Raw genomic sequence first — 25,122 nt, 5'->3', positions numbered from 1 at the left:
TGGGACTACAAGCGCCCGCCACCATGCCCGGCTAATTTGTTGTATTTTTAGTAGAGACAGGGTTTCACCATGTTAGCCAGGATGGTCTCAGTCTCCTGACCTTGTGATCCACCCGCCTCGGCCTCCCAAAGTGCTGAGATTGCAGGTGTGAGCCACTGCGCCCGGCCTTTTTTTTTCCTTTTTTCTTTATTTTTTGAGATGGAGTCTCCCTCTATTGCCCAGGATGGAGTGCAGTGGCGTGATCTTGGCTCACTGCAACCTCCACCTCCCAGGTTCAAGTGATTCTCCTGCCTCAGCCTCCCGAATAACTGGGATTACAGGTGTGTGCCACCACACCTGGCTAATTTTTTGTATTTTTAGTGGAGACAGGGTTTCACCATGTTGGCTAAGCTGGTCTTGAACTCCTGACCTCAAGTGATCCGCCCACCTCGACCTCCCAAAGTGCTGGGATTACAGGTATGAGCCAATGCACCCAGCCTGCTTCAAACATTTTAAATTTTGTTTGTCATTTAGATCATAAATCTGACAGAATTGGATTTTTTGTATGTATGGTATGAAGCAGGGAATTTATAAAGAAATGAATTTATTTCTTAGCTATGGAAGCTGAGATGTCAAGGTCAAGGGGCATGTCTGGTGAGAGACTGCTTGCTGGTGGGGACTCTCTACAGAGTTCTGAAGTGGCTGAGCATGCTCAGGTACTATGCTAGATTCTCCCTCTTATAAAGCCACCAGTGCCCCCCCATGATAGCCCATTAATCCATTAATCCATGTGTGGATTAATCCATTGAGGGCAGAGCCCTCATGATCCAATCAACTCTTAAAGGCCCCACCTCTCAACACTGCCACATTGGGGATTAAGGGTCAACATGAGTTTTGGAGGGGACATTCAAACTTGATATGGTTTGGCTGTGTCCCCATCCAAATCTCACCTTGAGTTGTAGCTCCCATAATCCCCACATGAAGTAGGAGGGACCGGATGGGAGGTAACTGAATCATGGGGGTGAGTTTTTCCCATGCTATTCTTGTGATAGTGAATAAGTCTTATGAGATCTGATGGTTTTATAAAGGGCAGTTCCCCTGCACACGCTCTCTTGCCTGCCACTGTGTAAGATGTGCCTTTGCTTCTCCTTTGCTTTCTGATTGTGAGGCCTCCCCAGCCATGTGGAACTGTGAGTCCATTAAACCTCTTTTTCTTTATAAATTACCCAGTCTTGGGTATTTCTTCATAGCAGTATGAAAATGGACTAACACAAAACCATAGCACTGATTTTATCACATGTCAAATTTCCATATACTAATGTTCTATTTCTGTGTTCTCTATTCTGTTCCATCAGTCCATTTAACTATCTGTATGTATCATGTCTAATTATTATAGCTTTATAATAAATCTTGATAGCTTCCAAATTAGGGCAACTCCCTCACCTTGTCCTATTTTTCAAGAGTATTTTGGCTCTTCTTGGTTCTTTGCTTCTCCCTATGATGATTTTACAATACATTTATGAAGTTCCATGACAAATCCTATTGGGGCCAGGCATGGTGGCTCACGCCTGTAATCCCAGCAGTTCGGGAAGCCAAAGTGGGTGAATCACCTAAGGTCAGGAGTTCAAGACCAGCCTGACCAACATGCTGAAACCCCATCTCTACTAAAAGTGCAAAATTAGCCAGGTGTGATGGCGAGTACCTGTAATCCCCACTACTCAGGAGGCTGAGGCAGGAGAATCACTTGAACCCAGGAGGTGGAGTTTGCAGTGAGCTGAGCTTGTGCCATTGCACTACAGCCTGAGCAGCAAGAGCAAAACGTCATCTCAAAAAATAAAATAAAATAAATCCTATTGGAATTTTGTACGAAACTGCATTAAATCTAGAGATTAATATGGAAAGAATTCACACTTTCATGATGTTGAGCCTCTTTATTCTAGAACTTATCTACCCAATTAAATCTCTTTATTATTATTATTATGGTTTTTTTTTTTTTTTGAGACAAAGTCTAGCTCTGTCACCCAGGCTGCAGTGCAGTGGCATAATCTCAGCTCATTGCAACCTCAACCTCCCAGGTTCAAGTGATCCTCCCACCCCAGCCTCTCAAGTAGCTGTGACTACAGGCGTGTGCCACCACACCCAACTAACTTTTGTATTTTTAGTAGAGATGGGGTTTTGCCATGTTGGCCAGTCTGGTCTCGAACTCTTGACCTCAGGTGATCTGTCGGCTTTAGCTTTCCAAGGCACTGGGATTACAGTCGTGAGCCACTGCGCCCAGCCTATATCTCTTTATTATTTTTATTACTAATCTGTGTTTCATTAAAGTTTTAAAACATCTTACTCAAAATCTTCTTGCATATATTTTATTAAGATTTTATTTATTTATATTTTTGATGCTACTGTAAATGTTAACTTTTTATAAATTATATTTTTACATGTTTGTTGCTAGCATATAGAAATGCAACTGCAAAAGTGCCAAATAAATTCTGTTAATTCTTATGATTTAGCCATAGATTCTTTTGTTTTCTATGTAATAGTCTCTAATAACAGGTTTGTTTCTTTCTTCCTTTATTAGCTGTCTACTGGTGCATAATGAATAACCTCACACTTAGTGGCTTAAAACATGCACTTATTTTCTCAAGAGTCTCCTGCTCAGGGTCTCCCAAGGCTGTAATCAAGGTGACAGCCAGACTGTGGTCCTTTTTAAAACTTAGCATCCTCTTCTAAGCTCAGGTGGTTGTTGGCAGGATTCAGTTATCTGAAGCCGTAGGATGGAGGTCCCTGCCTTGTTCTGGCTGTCAGCTGGGGGTTTTCCATCAGCTCCTAGTGGTCCCCAAGGTTTCTTGCCAGGTGGCTCATTCACAGGCCTTCTTACAACATGATAGCGCACTCTAGTCTGCTAACAAGCAGTCTTCTGTAACATAACATAATCACAAGAGTAACTATTTCATTACTTTTGCCATATAACATGAACCAATCAAAGGAGTGACTACCCCCATCACCTTAGCCATATTCTGTTGTTGGAAGCATGTCTCAGGTCTCAGCCACACTCAAAGAGAGGTTGTGATTTACTTGGGGTTACTATAGGGTGGATTTCCAATCCTAATCACTTTTTTTCTTGCTATACTGCACAGGCTAGGCCCCCAGTACAACGCTGAAATCATGATAGTGATTATCCTGCTCTTATTTATCGTCTTAAAGGAAATCATTTAGTACTTCAGCATAAAGTAAGATATTTGCTGTAGGCTTTCTGTAAATGCCACTTATCAGGTTTAAAAAGTTCTCTTCTACTCCAAGTTTTCTAAGATTTATTTTTTTTAAAATTATAAATGGCTGCCAAGGTTTACCAAACTTTTTTTTCTGCATCTTTTGAGATAATGTGTGATCTTTTTCCTCCATTGTTAAATTGCCCTGACATTGTGGAACAAACTCAACTTGATAATATTTCTAGTCATTGCTGAATTTGCTTTACTATCTTGCTTTGGATTTTTCAAATTTGTCTCCATGATTGAGATTAATTGGGGAGTGCTTCCTCTTTTTCTATGTTTTGGAATAATTTATATAAGATTGGAATTATTTTTTTCCTGAATGTTCAGTAGAACATTCATGAAAACTTCTCTGAGTTTAGGATTTGTTTTCTGGGAAGATTTTAAAATCCCAATCAAATTTCTTTAATGATTATTCAGTTTTTCCTTTAAAATTATTTTGATAACATAGTTTTGAGTAATTTGCCCATGAAATTTTCCAATTTGTTGCCATGAAATTGTTCATAATAGCTTCTTTAAAAATAAATCTCTTAATCTTTACCACATCAATAGTTATTCACATTTTAAATTTTTTTTAGATACGGGTCTTGCTCTGTCACTCAGGATGGAATACAGTGGCATGATCATAGCTCACTGCAGCCTCCAATTCCTGGGCTTAGGCAATCCTTCCATTTCCCTCCCAAGTCACTGGGATTACAGATGTGAGCAACTCTCACAGTTTCTGAGAGTCTCCTGCTGAGGGTCTCACAAGGCTGTAATCAAGGTGACAGCCATACTGTGGTCCTTTTTAAAACTTAGCTTTTTAAAAAAATAAATCTGGACAGAAATTTATTAGTTTTTTTAAATGAATTAGTGTTTGACTTTATGGATCCTATTATACTATTTCTATTAATTTCTGCCTTTACCTTAGACATTTCATTCTATTTCCCTTTAATATTTACTCTGACTTATTAAATCTCCTAATCACCCCATCTCAGTTTTCTCTGTTTATATTGTGTAAATATTCCATTTCTAATGTGAAGCTAGCAGGATGTTCCTTTTTGGGAGGTAATGGGGGTTCATCTTGGCCTCATAAAAGTGTAAAAATCAAAACCAAATAAGCATATATTTCATGTAGGCCAGGCATGGTGGCTCATGCCTGTAATCCCAACACTTTGAGGGGCTGAGCAGGACAATAGCTTGAGCCCAGGAGTTCAAGACCAGCCTGGGCAACACGGTGAGACCCTGTCTCTACAAATAAAAACATTAGCTAGGCATGGTGGTGTGAGCCTGTGGTCCCAGCTACATGGGAGGCTGAGGTGGGAGGATCACTTGAGCCCAGGAGGTCAAGGCAGCAGTGAGCTATGTGCCACTGTACTCTAGCCTGGGCAAGACTCTGTCTCAAAAAAACAAAACAAAACAAAACAAAAACACTTGTTGCTTTTCTCGTATCTTAGGATTATAAACTTACTTCATTGATTTTCAGTCTTTCTTTTTCTTTTTTTTTTTAAATTAAGACAGAGTCTTGCTCTGTCACCCAGGCTAGAGTGCAGTGGCATGATCTCAGCTCACTGCAACCTCCACCTTCTGGGCTCCAGCGATCGTCCCACCTCCCAAGTAGCTGGGACTACAGGAGTGTGCCACCACACCTGGCTAATTTTTGTAATTTTTAGTAGAGACAAGGTTTCACCACATTGGCCAGGCTGGTCTCGAACTCCTGACCTCAGGTGATCTGCCTGCCTCAACCTCCCAAAGTGCTGGGATTACAGGCATGAGCCACCACACCCAGCCTCTTTTTTTGTTTTTTTAAGAGAGAGAGTTTCACTCTTGTCTTCTAGGCTAGAGTGCGATAGGCCATCTAGGCTCACTGCAACCTCTGCACCCGGGTTCAAGTGATCTCCTGCCTCAGGCCCCTGTGTAGCTGAGACTACAAGCACCTGCCAGCACTCCGGCTAATTTTTGTATTTTTAGTAGAGACAGCGTTTCACCATGTTGGTCAGGCTGTCTCGAACTCCTGACCTCAGGTGATCCACCTCCCTTGGCCTCCCAAAGTGCTGGGATTACAGGTGTAAGCCACCACGCCTGGCCACTAATGAATATTTTCATAAATAATCGCAACCATCAAGAATACCATACAAATCATATTTTTAAATATATAAATGAAACAAGATGGAATTGTGAAAAACGTTCAGGCAGCTGACAAGAAGCCAAGAGGCCAGGCGCCATGGCTCACACCTATAATCCCAGCACTTTGGGAGGCTGAGACAGAAGGATTGCTTGAGCCCAGGAGTTCAAGACCAGACTGGGCAATATGGCAAAACCCTGTCTCTATAAAATATACAAAATTTATCTAGGTGTGATGGCAATGCCCATAGTCCCGGCTACTTGAAAGGCTGAAGTGGGAGGATCAACCTGAGCCTGGGAGATCGAGGCTGTAGTGAGCTGTGATCACACCACCGCACTCCAGCCTGGGTGAACGGTGAGAACCTGTCTCAAAAAACAAAAAAAAGCCAAGAAAAGACAGAGAAATGAGAAGTAGAGAAAATGAATAGAAAATAATACTTTAAATGTAAATAATCTAAGTATACCAATTAAAAGAGAGAGACTGGTACAGTGGATATAAAAACATGAACCAACTATATGCTGTTCATAAGAAATTCACCTTAAACACAACATAGGTAGATTGAAAGTAAAAAGGATGGTTAATGTTATCTTGGTAACATTATATTTTTTTCAAAAGTATAATTGGCTATATGAATATAAGATAATGTAGATCAACAGTCTTTTTAACTTAGAATGCTCCAGGAGGGCAGAATGAATAGATCCTTCCTGAATGAATCAATGAATGAATGACAGCCAAGTGGTACTGGCACATATGATGCAAAGGAAAAAAAGAGAGCAATAAAGAGGATATACTATATACAAAAATAAGTTCTAAATAGATTAAATAGAAAAAGGCTATGGAGCTATGTACAAATTAAATCTCTATTCATTAAAAACATTCTAAACATTGTAAGTTATCATATTAAAAAATAAGCAGCCAGGCCAGGCACGGTGGCTCATGCCTGTAATTCCAGGAATTTGGGAGGCCAAGGCAGGTAGACTGCTTGAGCCCAGCAGTTCAAGACCAGCCTGGGCAACCTGACAAAACCCCATCTCTACCAAATATATAAAAAAAATTAATTGGGCATGGTGGCATGCGCCTGTCACCCCAGCTATCATACTTAAGAGGCTGAGGTGACAGGATCATCTACGCCTGGACTTCAAGGCTGTGGTGAACTGTGATTGTGCTACTGCAGTCCAGCCCAGGTGATAGAGTGAGACTCTGTCTCAAAAACAAAAAGCAAAACACACACATGCACACTCACACACACACACACACACATGATAGGCAGCAAGGACTTAAACTGTGGCAAATTGAATCCGTGCTTAAATCTCTGCTCCCTTGTAACACCTACCAAATGGCCAGACAAGAGGAAAAAGTACAAAAGCACAAAGATGAAAAGAAAAAGAACAGACAAGAGATGGGAGTAAAACTGTAAAAGATGAAAAGTGCACAAATGAGTAGTAACTGACTTAGCAGAGGAGAAGATACTAAAACTATCTGTAAAAGGGGAAGACAAGAAGCAAAAAGGCTTCAAAAAGCCTTAAGAAGAGAGGAATCAGGTACCATTGAAGTTATGAGTGGGGATAAGGAACAAAAAACAGGAGGATTAATTGAAAATAGGTTTAGGGAACAGTTAGATCTCCCGTGTCCCATCTCCCACATGTACCTCTAGATGTGTATCCTCCTCCATTCCTGAAGAAGACGGGCAGTTTACTTTTTGGAGAAATTAAAATGGAAAGAGGAAATAAGTTGTTGGATTTATAAGAGGAGAATTAAGTGAAAGTCTTTATGCTGAATGGTGAGACAGCCCCCTCACCCCAATCCTTTTCCCCCACCCAGTTCTCAGCACGCAGCCAAAGCCTATAGCCTCAAGTCAGGTGGTTGGAAGAGCTCTCATTGGAGAAACTCAGTGAGAAAAATTATAAATAGGGTGTCACAGAAGTCCCTACATGAAGAGATTCCTTCCCGATTCCTCTTAAATGAAGCTACCAGTTAACTAGTCCCGTCCATTCATGCATCTAACAAACAGCTTTTCATGGCCTTCTTCTCAAGTATTAATAAACATTCAAAGAACAGTAGGTATTTTAAGAAAGTGTCTAACGTAAGTGACAGACTCCTTGGCAGGAACTCATACCTATCTCTCAAAATCTACTCTTGCTTTTTATCTTGGCAAATGAATTAAAAATCTGTCCATGGGCAGGGGATGGTGGCTCATGTCTGTAATCTCAGCACTTTGGGAGGCTGAGGCAGGAGGATAGTTTGAAGCCTGGAGTTTAAGACCAGCCTGAGCAACAAAGTGAGACCTCGTCTCTACAGAACATTTAAAAAGTAGCCAGGTGTTGTGGCATGCACCTGTAGTCTTAGTACCTGAAAGGCTGGGGGAAGGAGGATCAATCGCTTGAGCCCAGGAGTTTGAGGCTGCAATAAGCTGTGATCACACCACTGCACTCCAGCCTGGAAGACAGAGTGACACCACACCTCTTAAAAGAAAAAAAAACCTGTGCACAGTTGTTCAGCAACATTACATTTCCCAGCCCCTATTGGGTTAGGCATGGGCATATGTTTAAATTAACACCAGCAGAACCTAAACAGAGGTGGTGTGTGACATTTATAGCCCAGAGCCTTCAAGAGAGTGAAACTGGGCCAGGCACAGTAGCTCACTCCTGTAATCCCAACACTTTGGGGAAAAAAATATAATACTAAAAAGAACAACAACAAAGCATTTAGTTAGTTTGTTTTTGTTTTTGTTTTTGTTTTTTTGAGAGGGAGTTTCACTCTCATTGCCCAGGCTGGAGTGCAATAGCACAATCTCGGCTCACTGCAACCTCTGCCTCCTGGGTTCAAGCAATTATCCTGCCTCAGCCTCCCAGCTAGCTGGGATTACAGGCATGCACCACCACATCCGGCTAATTTTTGTATTTTTAGTAGAGATGGGGTTTCGACATGTTGGCCAGGCTGGTCTTGAGCTCCTGACCTCAGGTGATCCACTCGTCTCAGCCTCCCAAAGTGCTGGGACTACAGGCATGAGCCACCACACCCAGCCCAACGAAGCATGTGGAAGAAACAAAAAACCCAATGGAGAGGTTGTAAGATAATAGTTAAGGAATGTCCCCAGAGCATAGAACAACAGGAGAAAAACAAACAAAAAAAAAAATGGGAGGCTGAAATTATCAAATAAAACAAGAAAATTTAGCCAGAATCGAAAAATGAAGTTACTTAAAATTACCTAATAATGCCTAGAACAATGATTGTAAACAAATAAAATCCCTTACCAAGGATAGCTCTCCCGAAACTTATTAATATTATGAAGAGAAGATGCTAAAAGTTACCAAAAAAAAAAAAAAAAAAAAGAGACAGATCACATACAATGAATCTAGGATAAGAATGGAAAAAAATGGCAAAAGCATTCTCAACAACATAAGACAGTGGCGTAGCCAGGAACATGGCTCACTCCTATTATCCCAACATTCTGGGAGGCTAAGGTGGGTGGATTGCTTGAGTCCAGGAGTTCAAGACCAGCCTGGGCAACATAGAGAAATCCTATCCCTAATAAAAATATAAAAAATTAGCCAGGCATGGTGGTGAGTGCCTGTATGGGAGGCCGAGGTGGGAGAATCACCTGAACCTGGGAGGTCGAGCCTACAGTGAGCCGAGAACGCACCACCACACCCCAGCCTGGACAACCAGAGTGAGACTCTGTCTCAAAAAAAAAAAAAAAAAAAAAAAGGCCAGGCACAGTGGCTCACGTCTGTAATTCCAGCTACTTGGGAGGATGAGGCAGGAGAATCACTTGAACCTGAGAGGTGAGGGTTGCAGTGAGCTGAGATCATGCCACTGCACTCCAGCCTGGGTGACAGAGCAAGAAAGACAATGGAGCAAAGGCTTAATGTGAAATAAAACTATTTCCAATCTTGAATTTTATCCTCAAGTAAACCATTAAAAAAGTAACAAGGCAGAGGAAAGATGTTTTTATAGATCAAGGATCTCAAAGCATGTGCTCCAACAAAATGAGATAGAGAAGAAAATGTGTGGTCCAAAAAGAAAGGGTATCCAACATAGAAGAGACGAAAGTCCCAGGAGGAGGGCAAAATGATAGGAAGACAGTTGTGCCAGAAAACCTAGGTATAGATGACAGCTACAGACAGAGAGCTCCTGGTACCCATGGATCAAAAATGAAATTAACAGGTAATCCAATATTTTTGTGCATGTGAATTTGAAAGGCTATATGAAATATAGGAAAAACAAATAGGAAAAAAAATAAAGCAACTGTTAACTTTGGGTGGGAACACGGGAACAGGAAAGAAAATATACTCAGCCAGGTGCAGTGGCTCACGCCTGTAATCCCAGCATTTTGGGAGGCCAAGGCGGGTAGATCACAAGGTCAAGAGTTCGAGACCAGCCTGGCAAAGATGGTAAAACCCCATCTCTACTAAAAATACAAAAATTAGCTGGGCATAGTGGTGGGCGCCTATAATCCCAGCTACTTGGGAGGCTGAGGCAGGAGAATTGCTTGAACCTGGGAGGTGGAGGTTGCAGTGAGCCAAGATCGTGCCACTACACTCTAGCCTGGGTGACAGAGCAGACTCTGTCTCAAAAAAAAAAAAAAAAAAAAAGAAAAAAAAGAAAAGAAAAGAAAGAAAAAAAGAATATATACTCATAGAATATTTTTTGTCTTACCATTAAACAATTTTGCAGGCTGGGCACACTGGCTCACACCTGTAATCCCAGCACTTTGGGAGGCCAAGGTGGGAAGATCACTTGAGCCCAGAAGTTTGAGGCCAGCCTGGGCAACATAGTGACACCTCATCTCCAAAAAAAAAAAAAAAAAAAAGAAAGAAAGAAAAAAAAAAACGTGCCTGTGGTCCTCCTTACTAGAAAGGATGACATGGGAAGAGCACTTGAGCCCAGGAATTCAAGGCTGCAGTGAGCCATGATCCTGCCACTGCACTCCAGCCCAGGTGACAGAGTGAGACTCTGTCTCAAAAAACACCAAAAAACAAAACAAAAAAACACCCACACATTTGTCCATAGTCATATTAGTATAAACAATGAATACAGGTCTAACAAAAAATTGTGATGTATCTATATTGGAAGGATGAGGAGAAGATATACACACTAGATGATATCTAAAATAGATAGAAGCATATAATTTAGAAATATAAAAAGTAAAATACATCTAAAAGATTAAAAGACGTTGGCTCTGAGAACAGGCCTAATAGGTGATAAAAAGAACTGCTTCATAAGCCTTGTGCTTTATATTATCACCTTTTATATTAAACCAAATGCTTACTATGATTTTAAAGTCAAATTATTTTAAAAGAAGGCAAAGAGACAGACTGGGAAACATATTTCCAACACATGTAAGAGTTTAAGAATTAAAGCCTATAATATATTGAGTTCCTGCAAACACATAACAAAGATCCCAACAGAAAGTCAAAGGACATAAAAAGATAAGTCAAAGAGGAAGTACAAATAGCCAATAAACATATGAAAAGACGTGTAATCTGGTTATCAATCAGCAAAATGCAAATGAAAACACCATTGATATCAGTTTTTATCCAGAACATTGAAAGATTAACAATATCCAGTATTAGACTGTGAAGAAATAGGATTTTTACATAATTGGTTGGAGTGGGTCAACTGGCTATCATTTCAGAAGAGAATTTGTAAGTATTTATGGCAATTTAAAATACACCTATTCTTTGACCCTTCTAGGAATTGAAACTATTCAAGCATGTACACAAGAACATGTGTAAATTAAAAGAAATTATGGTCTGTGTTCATAACAATGGGACATATAGAACTATAAAATGAATAAGGTCTATCTCTATGTACTGACAAGGAAATGCTTTCAAGACATACTGATAAGTAATAAATATACGTATATATACATATATATATATATATATATATATATATATATATATATATATATATACTCACACTGCAGGACAATATATGTATAGTATGGTCCCATGGAAGTCAAATAAAACAGCAGATAAATGTGTAACTGCCATTTAATGTGGATTGAGAGAACATATATCAAACTATCAACAATGGTTATTTCAGAAAAAAAGAAGAGAAATGAGGGGTAAAGTATGATATTCTTTTACACCATTTGACTTTTTTGCAAGTAAACTTTCATTATTATTTATATAATTTAAAATATGTTTAATAAACCAAAGAAGCACAATACAGTAAAGAAAACATAAGAGATAGTAAAACATTAAACATAAGAAGGAAATTCTATATGATGCACAATCAAATAAGGTGACAGGTTAATTATGTCTAATTCTGCTTTAAATATTGAATACTTTTAAAATATGGTACAACAAATAAAGGGTGAATTGCAGTTAATAGCAATGACCAATTCTTTTTGAGAAGGGCATAGTAGAGCACTGAACCAAATTCAGTCATTTTCACTTTGAATTGTTGTTTCCACTTCTATGTATTATCAAAACTATTATTCTTTTTCTGTCAGTACTTTAAGGCTCTTGTTCACAGGCCATAATCTCATCTAAAACAGCAAACAGATCCTGCTACCTTTCAGTTAGCACATGCCTAATAATCTTTACACTTCCCCTAATTTTCTCCACACTATACTTGCCCAAATAACAGAGCCCTTCTTTAGGGTTTTATGGTAATTTGAACTTATCTCACTGTTCTTCTTGCCTCATATTACAGCATATATTCCAGATATCATAGAGGATATGTAAGAAGTGAAAAGGTTTAAACCAACTAAAGAATAGAAACAAAAGTGTGATTAACACCATCCTGACCTTCTTTTGCCACTGAAGCCTCTAAATTGAGAGTTACTCTAGGAAAGCATATCAAAAATAGCCTTAGACTAGCCATATGCAGAAGATTGAAATTGGACCCCCACCTTTGACCATATACAAAAATCAACTCAAGATGGATTAAAGGGTTAAATGTGAAACCTAAAACTATAAAAACCCTGAAGAAGATCTAGGAAATACCATTCTAGACAACAGCCCAGGCAAAGACTTCATGACAAAGTCAAAATGCAACTGTAGGCCAGGTGCGGTGACTTACTCCTGTAATCCCAGCACTTTGGGAGGCCCAGGCAGGCAAATCACCTGAGATCAGGAGTTCAAGACCAGCCTGGCCAACATGGCAAAACCCTGTCTATATGAAAAATACAAAAAAAATTAGCTGGGCATGGTGGCGGGCACCTGTATCCCAGCTACTTGGGAGGCTGAGGCAGGAGAATCACTTAAGCCCAGGAGGCAGAGGTTTCAGTGAGCTGAGATCGCCCCACTGCACTCCTCTCTACAAAAAGAGCAAAAACTCTGTCTCAAAAAAAAAAAAAAAAGCAACTGTAATAAAAATAAAAATTGACAAGTGCGATCTAATAAAACTAATGAGCTTCTGCACAACAAAAGAAATTTCAATAAACAGACAATCTACAGAATGAGAGAAAATATCTGCAAACTATGCAACCAACAAAGGTCTAATATCCAGAATCTATAACTCAAACAACTGAAGAAGCAAAAACAATCAACCCTATTAAAAAATGGGCAAAGGACATGAACAGATGCTTCTCAAAAGAAGACATACACATGGCCCGCAAACATATGAAAAATGCTCAATGTCATGAATCATCCGGGAAATACAAATCAAAACCACAACGAGATACCACCTCACACCAGTCTGAATGACTATTATTAAAAAATCGAAAACAACAGATGCTGGTGAGGTTGCAGAAGAAGGGGAATGCTTACACACTGTTGGTGGAAATGTAAATCAGTTCAGCCACTGTGGAAAGCAGTCTGGAGATTTCTCAAAGAACTTAAAACAGGACTACCATTTGACCCAGCAACCCCATTACTGGGTATATGCCCACATGAATATAAATTATTCTATCATAAAGATACATGCATATGTATGTTCACTGCAGCACTATTCACAATCACAAAGACATGGAATCAATCTAGGTGCCCATGAATGGTGGATTGGATAAGGAAAATGGGGGACATATACACCATGGAATACTATGCAGCTACAAAAATAATGAGATAATGGCCTTTGCTACAACAGGGATGGAGCTGGAGGCCATTATCTTAAGTGAATTAATGCAGAAACAGAAAACCAAATACTGCATGTCCTCACTTATAAGTGGGAGCTAAACACGGAGTATATACAGACACAAAGAAGGGAACAACAGGCACTGGGGCCTATTTGAGGGTAGAGGGTGGGAGGAGAATGAATATTGGGAAACTACCTATCAGGTATTATGCTGATTACCTGGGTGACAAAATTATCTGTACACCAAACTCCCATGACACTCAAGTTACCCATGTAACAAACTTGCACATGTACCCCTGAACCTAAAAGTCAGAAATAAAAAAAAGGAAGAAAACAAAAATTAGAGACACAAATAAATGAGAGTTTTAAAAAGAAGACATAAATTAAAAAGTGAAAATTTAGCTATTTAGAAATTAAATTTTCTCAGAAACCAGGTCAAATTTAAGATAAATTCCATTGGAGTTTGATCACTCATGATTTTGATGCTCTTAAGCGTTTCACTGCTGATGACAATATACGAGGAGTTCGTGCTTTCCCAGCACCCTGTTTGGTGGTTCCCGGATAATACATACTATCCTTGTTAATATTCTAAGATTTAAAATGTTCCAGTATAAAGTAAAATTTTGAAAAATAAAATTTTACTGTATACAACAGAAAATAGTTACAGAAGCAAACCCCCTCACAATGTTGTTGCTGTAGAAACAGGGATGATGATGGTGATGATGCTTTACTGGTTAACCTCACTTACTCCTCGCACCAATCTCATACAATAAGTCCTATTATTATTATTCCCATCATTTTAGAGATGAAGGAAGTGAGGCTTGGAGAGATCAATTCTGTAACTCACTCAGGATCTTCAACTTCTAACCACTATGCTTCACTGACTCTCCTGAGTAAAGTCACATTATTATACCTCAATACTGTTTTTTTTTCTTTCTTCCTTTTTTATTTATTTATTTATTTTTTTCTTGAGACGGAGTTTCACTCTGTCGCCCTGGCTAGAGTGCAGTGGCGCAATCTTGGCTGCAACCTCTGCCTCCTGGGTTCAAGTGATTCTCCTGCCTCAGCCTCCCAAGTAACTAGGATTACAGGCATGAGCCACCGTGCCCGGCCTAATACTGGGTTTTCAAATCAAGTTTTTAACCATGAGGACTTGGAACATCCAAGTTTCTTCAAATAATGAAATCCAAACATGTTGTAAGAGTAGACCAAATCTTTCCTTAATATCGGATATTATTTTACAGAAGAGGAAACTAAGGCCCAGGTGCTTAAATAATTTCCTCAAAGGCAAACGGCCAATAATGGACAGAACTGGTACTCAGGTTGGTACAACTTAAAAAGGCGTTGGTCTTTTTACCTTACCCTGGTAACTTCCAGAACACAGAACCATCCTTTAAGCAATACATACGTTATGTAATACATGAAACACGGTATGCTGTATTATTGCAGGTACAATATGAATATACAGGCCGGGTATGGTGGTTCACGCCTGTAATCCCAGCACTTTGGGAGGCCAAGGCAGGCGGATTACCTGAGGTCAGGAATTTGAGACCAGCCTGGCCAACACTGCGAAACCCCATCTCTACTAAAAATACAAAAATTAGCTGGGTGTGGTGACGCACGCCTGTGATCCCAGCTACTCGGCTGGGGGATGAGAATTGCTTGAACCCGGGAGGTAGAGATTGCAGTGAGCCGAGATCGCGCCACTGCACTCCAGCCTGGGCGACAGAGAGAGAATCCCTCTCAAAAAACAAAAACAAAAATATGAATATACAAAACATTAAGAATTTGCTAAAAGAATCTGTAAGTTTCTAAAGTTTTCCTATAAAAAGCAACACTTTATATTAATTATATTATTTACATATAAGACTAAATATTTCTGATATTTAAGCTTCTGTTCCACCTATTAATCCAACAAATTAAAGATTATCAAAAATTAAGATATTACAATGAAACCACAACATTATAAAGGTTAAAATATGGACTACATTTTCCTAAGACTTATTCAGGCTCTTCCAACTTCTAGCTAATCTTACCCTAAAAGTAAATCAATCTTTTCTAATTCAAAATACTTCTATAAATTCAATTAAAATGTTTAACTGATGACAACATGGGTATCATAAAAAATAAATAGCATAGTAATACTGTTTTCCTTTTGATTTAGGAAGAAGTAACATCTCCACCAACTACCCAGTGAAGTAGATGCTATTCTGTTGCCAGTTCAAAGCATCTATATTATGCTGGCAAAGATTTCCAAAGCCTACTAATGTTTTTGCTTTGAGTGGCTCATACAAGTTCCCTGCACCTCATTAATGCACTGGTTTTATGACTAAAGGACACCAGCATGAGACTTTAGGAGTTGTAATGTTCTCCAAAATTGAAGAATAATCTCATACCCCTTATTTAATATATAGAAGATTCACCAAGTAATATCCTGTTGAGCGATTAGAAAACTGCAATCATTTGCAGTTCTCGGTCCTTTTATGTCATAGAAATTCATGACGCATTTTTGCCATATAGTTTTACTTCTTCATTTTCCTTATCAAGCATCTAAAAATAAGTGAAATTCTAACATCTTTTTAAAAAATCTTGTCAGATTTCTTTTAGGACACCATGAAGATATCTACAAAGTGTTTTGAAATTCATGTAAGTATCTACACTCTGAAACTGAATATCTGGCAGAAATAATTTCAATCAATAAATTTTATAACCCCCTGAAATTAACACTTACCTGCTTCATTGTTAACGGGGGACTCCCACAGTTTCCCCTCTTTTGTCCACGGGATCAGCTCTTCAAACCCATTCTGAAGGGGTTGTTCATTGACTGTGGCTAACTGCTTAGCAAATTCCACATCCCAAAGTGAAGGTGATGTGTCTGTATAACAAAGACATTTTAAGTAAGAACAACTCAATGTAAATATCTTTCTTAAAAAAGTTATAACCAATCCTGAATTGATCATGTATTTTTCAGACCTTGACACTCATAATTAAATAGTATATAATAAAAAGTTACTAAGAGATAACTGCAAAAATTATATTAAAAATTGTAACTACAATAATGGCAAGCTTAACTTTTGTTTTACAACAATGCCAGGTAATCACTGCCCCCTCTACTGGAAAGAAAAAAATAAATTTGTATTTTGTTTCAGGGTATTTTTATGAATGTGAATGTTTGTTGTACAATATGTGACTCTGGTTTTTAAAGTCTAGCCTGTTTATCTTATTTTTAGTCTATCAAAATTAGTCACTAATGTACTACTGTTAACAACCAAAAAAGTTAAATTAACAGAATGACGATAAAACTGCTAATGAATACTGAGTACTTCCTCTGTGCTTAAATGCTTTTTATGCATTAGTGCATGTCATCCTCACAACCAACCCTATGAGTAACGTATTATCATGTTGGCTAATTACCACCATCATATTACATGTTTCAGTAACTTATTTACTTTTGAAACTTCAGATCATCTTTGGAGAATGAGCCATATTCCCACCAGTTACTGCTGCTGGGAATGTAAAATGGTACAATCACCTTGGAAAACAGTTTGGTGGCTTCTTAAAAAGTTAAAAATATATCTATTATTCAACATAGGCATTTCATTCCTGGATACTCACTCAAGAGATAATACATGCCCACACAAAGATTTGTACACAAAAGTTAATGGCAGCTTTCTTTGTAATAGCCAAATGTGGATTGTAATCTGGGAAACAACCCAAATGTCCACTAACAGGTGAATAAGTACAAAAATGTGATACATTCATACAATTGTATACTACTCAGTAATAAAATGTGTTACTAGTACATGTAACAGCATGGATGAATCTCAAATCATTATGCTGAGTGAAAGAAGCCAGATGCAAAGGAGTAGTACATACTGTGTGATTTCAGTTACATGCAATTCTAAAAGATACAAACTAATCTACTGTAACAGTAGATCAATGGTTGCCTGCATACTGTGTGTGTGTGTGTGTGTGTATTGCAAATGGACACAAGAAAACTTTGGAAGGTCATGAAAATGTTCAAAATTATAACTGGCAGTATCATGGGTGTATATATTTGTCAAAACTAGTCAAGTTATATACTTTAAATATGTGCAGTTTGTTGCACACAAATTATACCTTAATAAAGTTGTAAAAAGAAAATGAATAACAATATCTATCCCTTGGCTACCTTTTTCCCTATATTTTTATTCTTTAGTTATTTTTACCAACATTTTTGATCTTTCTTATTTTTTTCTGTGTGATCTCACTTTTTAAAATAAATGAGGATCAGCCGGGCGTGGTGGCTCACGCCTGTAATCCCAGCACTTTGGGAGGCCGAGGCAGGTGGATCACAAGGTCAGGAGATCGAGACCATCCTGGCTAACACAGTGAAACCTCGTCTCTACTAAAAATACAAAAAATTAGCTGGGTGTTGTGGCGGGGGCCTGTAGTCCCAGCTACTCGGGAGGCTGAGGCAGGAGAATGGCATGAACCCAGGAGGCGGAGCTTGCAGTGAGCCAAGATCATGCCACTGCACTCCAACCTAGGCGACAGAGCAAGATTCTGTCTCAAAAAATAAATAAATAAATAAATAAATAAAATAAAATAAAATAAATGAGGATTGTATGGTTTGGTAATATACTTTTTTCACTGAATGCTTGCATCAGTATCCCATTTTATATATATATATATATCTCACAATCCCCTACTGTTGAATATTTTGATCATTTATATTTTCTCTTTTAAATACTATAATGACAAATAACCTTGTAGTTACACTTTTGTGCCTATCTGTAATATGTCCTTAGAACAAATTCCTAGGAACACAATTTCTGGGTTAGAGGCATAGATTCATATGATCTATCCTCCAGCTTACCTCTTTACTCACTCTTGCCAAGCCCACTAAAGCATATCAACAAGTAGCTCATTTACTCTTCTAACTGTGTAAGCCTTATTTTATCTGTTTTGCTTTTCTGAATCTGTTTCTGAGCCTTCATGTGCAGAAATGTGTCTAACCACACACTGACTGCTAGATTTTAAGTATTTTGGCCTAGATCATCTGATACTGGGAAACAATCAGTTGTTAGCCTTAACTAGCCACATTTACAGAGCAATCACACCACTAAAAAAACTTAATTATCTCAGTTATCTTTTACTTGGTGGTCACTGACTGATCTATGCCTTTTCCACCATCATTAGGATCATCACTATATTTTTACACTTGCTAATAGTTGCAAGCATTTATTAAATATGTACTATGTTCCAGGCACCTCAAGCATTTATTAAATATATACTATGTTCCAAGCACTATGCCTGACACTTTCTCAGATTACCTCATTTAATCCTTGAGATGTATGTACTAGCCCTCATTTTATAGGTGGGGAAAGGTTAGTGTGGCAGAACCTGAATTTGAATCCAGTTCTACACAACACCAACACTCTTTCTATTAAGCTATACTGCCTGTCGACTCTAGGATAACCAGTAGGGCCTATGACTATATCCTCTGTAGCAGTGGTAAGAACTTAGTGTGGAACAAGACATGGGAATCATGGAACAGAATAACTCACTCAATCAGTCAATTAAAAAAAATTACTGAATGCCAACTATATTTCCAGCATTATTTGATGTGGTGAGAAAACAACAGTGAACAATTGCTAAATTTACATTTCCACATTTTGCTATTCTTGTACTTAATTGGGAACAAAAACCATTCTTTAGACTCATGCAAGTATAGCATATTCAAACAGTACCTTCATTAGAGTAAATTATTACATAAACTTGTGTGCTATTTTCCTCACTAGAGGAAATACTAGAGTATAATCATTTGATACTGTTTGATAGAATACATAAAACTTCAGTGCTTCCTTGCCAACTAACTTCAGTTTTAGAAATAAGATTTTTTTATTTTAAAAAGTAAGCTGGCTCCTTCAAGAATCTCAAGAATCTTCAAGCATCTCTTTTGGCTGGACAACAGCAGCTGCCCTGACAACAACAAATTTCTTTCTTTCTTTTTTTTTTTTTGTGGGGCGGGACGGAGTTTTGCTGGTTGCCCAGGCTGGAGTGTAATGGTGCAATTTTGGCTCACTGCAACCTCCACCTCCCAGGTTCAAGTGATTCTCCTGCCTCAGCCTCTCAAGTAGCTGGGAGGCTACAGGCGCCCGCCACTACGCACAGCGAATTTTTGTATTTTTAATAGAGACGGGGTTTCACCATGTTGGTCAAGCTGGTCTTGAACTCCTGACCTCAGGTAATCCACCTACCTCAGCCTCCCAAAGTGCTGGGAATACAGGCGTGAACCACTGCGCCCAGCCAACAAACTCCTTTCCGATGCATGCTTAACCATTTGAGCTGGGGAGAGGCGAGTCATTGTCCCTATGCATTTTGCACTTACTTCCTTTTTATCATACACAAGAGAATGCAGTTTTCGCATTCCCTTCGTAACAAGAAGGGGGTTGTTCTTTCAGCTTCACTTTCAGTTGAAATGAACAAACACTGAATTAACTTCTTTCCTCTATAGATGTATATTTTATAGTACAATTTGTTCAAAAAAAGAATTTAAGATTTAAGATAACTAGTTCCTATGATCTGTAAGCCACATGAGTAGGTGCTACGTGAATGAGATACAGCCCCTAATGGTATATTAAATAGGGGGAAAATCAAAAGTTTGTATAAGTAACTGGTAGAAAGATTAAATGAGCCCTTGGAGGCCAGCCTAGGAACTTATCTATCATATACAACATTCTTTTTTTCCCCCGCCTTTGAGTTGGAATCTCACTCTGTTGCTTAGGATGGAGTGTTATGGCATAATCATGGCTCACTGCAGCCTCAAATTCTGGGCTCCAGTGATCCTGCCACCTCAACCTCCCAAGTCGCTAGGATTACAGGCATGTACCACCAAGCCTGGATAATTTTTTTCTACTTTTTAGAGAAAGGGGCTCACTATGTTGCTCAGGCTGGTCTTGAACTCCTAGTCACAAGCCATCCTGTTGTCTCAGCCTCCCAAGTCCATACACAACATTATTTCTACAAGATCCAAAAAACTAACTTCTATTCTTTAGAAATGTTCATCACTTATATGCTGGAGACAATTTGTATTGAGTTTCTTCATTGATTTTACTAGTAAACCAAATTTAATGTCAAGCAAGAGGACACTCTTATTTCTCTTTTAGACTTAAAATGGCAAATTTCTTACCCAAAGAAAACACTACAAGTCTGTTAAATATATTCCTTGAATGTTCTTCCCATCTACTGAACAACCACTAAGTCACTTCAGTAAGTTTTTTTTATAAATGCTATCTCCTCTTCTAGGCAGTAAGCTGCCTAAGGGCAGGAACCAGTATATCTTTATGTAATAGCATAGAGATACACTGTAAATGGTAGTTGATTATTAATGTTCTAACCCAAATTAGTAGCTAATCTGAACCTCTAGATTCGGTAATTGGTAGTACTTACCTCCCACTGTCTCACAGAATGCAACACTTCATGGGGGAAACCTGACCAAAACTAGCAATATTGACAACTGTAGTGTGATGTGTCCCCCACCAGGTTACTTAAGAGTGTATGTGTGTTGCTTGGATCCTGAAGGCTAGGCAGGGAGCCAAGGCCCTGGTGCCCAGCTGAGGAGCAGGGATCCCTGAGAACCCAAACATCCCAGGGCATACCTGAGAACATGTCAAAGAAAACACTGTCATCGTGCACACAGAGTAAGCAAACAGTCAGAACATTAGCTGAAAGGCAGCTTAGAGATGGGAGGCAGGGTGACTCTAGAGCTGCTCAGGAATGTCCAGTATGTAAGTCCTAGTAACCTCATATATTCATCAAGTTGGACTTGCCCAAATTATTCTTTGGTCTCTCGACGCCTTCCCAGTTTGGGGGGATGTTACAGTCCCAACCACCACATTCGTAAGCAGGATCCAGGCCAATGACAGGCTGGAATATTAAAATATTCAACTATTATACTGTCAGAACACTAAGGAAGGACATCTTGGAAAGATGGAATGTTTCTCCACCTGAGAAATAGTGTTATTCTTTCTTTTTTCAAGTTTAATTTTTAATTTATTAGAACCCAGTAAATGATGATTTTTAAAAGCAGAGTTTCTACCAAATTAACACTTAATTCAGGGCAAAAATACACTTAAAAAACCTAAATCTTAAGGCAGAAGTAAAACACTATAAAAACAGTGTGTCTAATACAGACTGTAAAATGTCAGATTTTTAAGAGATTCACATAGTATTTTATAGCACTAAAATATTAATACAGTCAGAAATATTTTCAGTTGGTCCAAGATTTCTGTTTATAAAATGTCTAGACTGCTAATTGAAGAAGTGTTGCTGTATAAGTAATAGCTACAATCCAACCAAGCAAGTGATTGTTTTTATGACAAAAGAACTAGGGTAGGTAACTACATGGTTTCTATTTGTAAAGCTTCTGCAGTATTAAATATAAAGTATTACTAAGGGCATTTTTTGATTCATCTCCCTACCCTAATGCCCCCAGAATGTACACCACTTCCCTTTCACTCTATTTTTAAAATTCTGTGAACCGCCATACCTATTCACTGTGGGCCTGACCCTATAAAGGCATGAATTGTTTACTTTCATATGGTGGAAGAACAATTTTGGTAAACTACTACATCTTTTTCTAGTCATTGAGCAATTTCAAACAGAAGTCTTAAGAATTGTTGCACCACGACAAGTGAACAACCTGTTTCTTTACCACTATTAAGTTTGAATTTTGTCTGGAATCTGTTAGAGTTGTCGATAGTGCTAATTTTGGTCAGGTTTCTCCCATGAAATATTGCATTCCGTGAGACAGTGGGAAAACACATTTCATGTTTATGTGCAATTAACAGTAGCCCTTCTGAAAAACAGGGTTAACATTCTTACATTTCCCCTTGTGATCAAAACCTTTTGTTTTTAGGGAGCAGGATAAGATTTAAAAGTGCTTTAAATCAGAAAACAAGAATTAGCTAGCTTACACATTCCCACTGAATAGTGTCAAAAAAGATAAATGCATTTAAAATAAGTTGTAAGTCCAACAAATATAAGCTTGATGGGTTCTTAACTAACATATTAAGTAATTACAAAGATTCATTTTTTTTACAAACTTTTAAGCTATTTTAATAAAATGGCTAAAGACCTCACTATACTTCTATTTATCTGTGCATTAATAAAAACCTGTTAAAATTCCTTATTTAGCACTTCTGAAAAAGTCTAGTCAAATAAGATCACTAAAATTACCAGAAAAGCTTTGAAATACTGATTGCAGATTCATTTCAAAGTAGATTTAATGCCTTTCAGGATCTGGTGTTTAAATCATGAATGTCTTCACCGACTTCAACTCTGAAAATATAAAAATTTTAGTCAGTGCTGGCTATAGTTAAACAATACTGGTATTACTTGAAAAAATAAAAACAAAAAATATATTGTCAATCATGCATTCCACAGTTTTTTTTTTTTGAGCTTGATAGTATATATATTTTTTCTCATTAAAGGTTCAAAACCAAAAGCGGTTTCTCTTTGCAGCAAATATACATTAAAATAGAGTCTCTGTACAGCCAAGGGCTCTGGGCTCTGGCTGCCCCATATCCCTGCACCTCCCTGGCCAAACCCAAAAATATAGTGTTACTGCTCTGCAGGGCATAGAGGCAGTGCTCTCCTACCCCCGAGGAGGCTGGGTGGGAGCTGATGGGGAAGCCCTGGCCACCCCAGGGGTCCAGGAGCTGGAGCCTGCTTGGAGTTATTGCTTCAAGGGGGGGCACTAATGCCCAATGCAAATGATGAGAGGAGGAGCAAAGGGGGCATGGGCCTTTGCTCTCCAAGTCCCACTCTGCTCTGAAGAGGGGGTAGGATTAAGCAGCAGCAAAAGCATCACCCACTGGGAGACTGTGGCCTGCATCTCCTTCCCTCCCTGAGATAGGCTTCTGCCTCCCACACATCCCCTGCAGCCCCCTATGGCTTCCGCAAGGCCCCCTACACTCTGGGGGCACGCTATGGCTTGCAAGGGGCAGCACTGTGCCCAGAGCCTGGACACACGTTCCCAGCTTCTGAAACCCCCTAGGAGGAGGGAGGGGAGGGTATGGGGCCTGCTCCCAGGGGCTGATGGCATTGCCCTGGCCCTGCCAGCAGGCTGTGGCACTGCCCAGACCCTAAATCCACCCCAGCCCTTGGGGCTGACCCCATGCTAGGCAGGTCCTGCCAGAACCCCCACCAGTCCCACCCCTTGCCTCAGTCCATCATGGCCTCGAGCATCTCCAAGAACAGCTTGTGCATGGGCACCTTGCCCTCCAGCTTCACCCCATAGAAATGGGCCAGCACTTTGCCCGCTGTCTGGCGGAGGAGCGGTAGCGTGAGCAGCAGCCTGCCTGGTCGCCGCCGCTCAGTACCCCCTCCGGTGCCAGCCCAGCCAGCTTCGTACTCCAGCAGGGCCTCGTGCGGAGCTTCTGGCAGCTGCTCCACAGCCTCGGCATCTTCGATGTGCACAGAGTCTGAATCGGCAAGGGCCAGGGCCTTCAGTAGAACGTACTCCCCTCGCTCCAGCCGCAGGGCCTGCAGCCGCCGCACCAGTTGCAGCAGGGCAAACCCCCGTTCCCCTAGGCCAGCTGCCTGTGCCCCCTCTTCATCCAGGACTCAGTCCTCAGCGAAGGCCAGCTCATCCTGCAGTGGCAGTGAGCGCTGGGCCACGCCCGGCACCAGCACCTCCATCCACACGCTCTGCAGTACTGACATCTGGTCAGACAGCGACAGCGATGAGAAGCCTGGGATGCTCTTGGCCCAGCTGATGGTGACCACGATCTCTCAGTCAAAGAGGTCACAGAGGGTAGCCACGGCTGTAAGGTGCCCATCAGGGCCCACGAGGTCGGGCATGGCATAGAGCTTCTCAGGCTCAACCACCAGCAGATGAGACACCAGTGCATTCACTGGGCCTGTCTTCCGGGGGCCTCCAGCGACTGCCAGGGGCCCAGCAGGGAAGGGGCACGGGAAGGGCAGCGGGTCCACCTCTGGCACCGCTTGTATTTCTGCCGCGCAGCCGGGGCGCGGTCCAGGCGCACTCCCGCAGGCTCTTGGTGAAGCGGCAGGCCTGACAGGCCTTGCGTCTCTGCTTGGTGATCTCACACTCGTTGGAGGCCGGACAGCTGTACTTGATGCTCCCCTGGATGGTCCTCTTGAAGAAGGCTTTGCAGTCCTCACAGGATGACACACCGTTGTGGTAGCCGGAGGCCACATCCCCACAGACCAGGCAGAGGCGCTTGGGCAGGGAGCTGAGCACCAGCTTCCCACCGCCCTGCTCGCCAGGCCCAGCCCCCTCCCCATCCTCCTCTTCCTTGTGGCCTGGGAGGCAGTGGGTGGGAGCTGGACCAGGGGCCAGGGTCACAGGAGGCTCGGGTCTCCGTCTCCGAGGAACCCTCTGGACTGTCAGGCCTGGCCGGCTCTGCCATGACGTACAGAGGCTCAACGCCCAAAACCTGGCTGGACATGGCGCTGGTCACCTGACACGCGGCTGCCCTCCTGCCACAGCACGCCGATCCCAGGCACACGGCGGGGGCCGCCCGCTCCACCTCCTCGCGACCGGCCTGCAGGTCCACTCTTACACTTCCGCTGTCGCAGAGACCGCCACCTCCGGGGCGCCGCACCCCGCCCCGAACCTGCGCACATCTTTGGGAAGTTGCCTAAAGTTGCTAGGCCTCCCCCCAGCCCCGACGCCAGCGGGAGACGCTACCGGGTTATCAGGAAGTGAGTGGGGGGAGCCAAGGAAAAGGAAGT

At 40.6% G+C, this 25,122-nt stretch overlaps 1 pseudogene; it reads right to left on the bottom strand.

Annotated features, from left to right (window-relative positions):
- Positions 1 to 1,943: 1,943 nt before the first annotated feature.
- LOC100434676 (steroid hormone receptor ERR1-like) lies at positions 1,944 to 24,842 on the bottom strand (annotated as a pseudogene).
- Positions 24,843 to 25,122: the final 280 nt, after the last annotated feature.

This window comes from Pongo abelii, chromosome 14, assembly GCF_028885655.2.
Source record: "Pongo abelii isolate AG06213 chromosome 14, NHGRI_mPonAbe1-v2.0_pri, whole genome shotgun sequence".
Taxonomy (NCBI): domain Eukaryota; kingdom Metazoa; phylum Chordata; class Mammalia; order Primates; family Hominidae; genus Pongo; species Pongo abelii.
The sequence above is the reverse complement of the archived record's forward strand: the minus strand, read 5'-3'. Positions and strand labels throughout refer to the sequence as shown.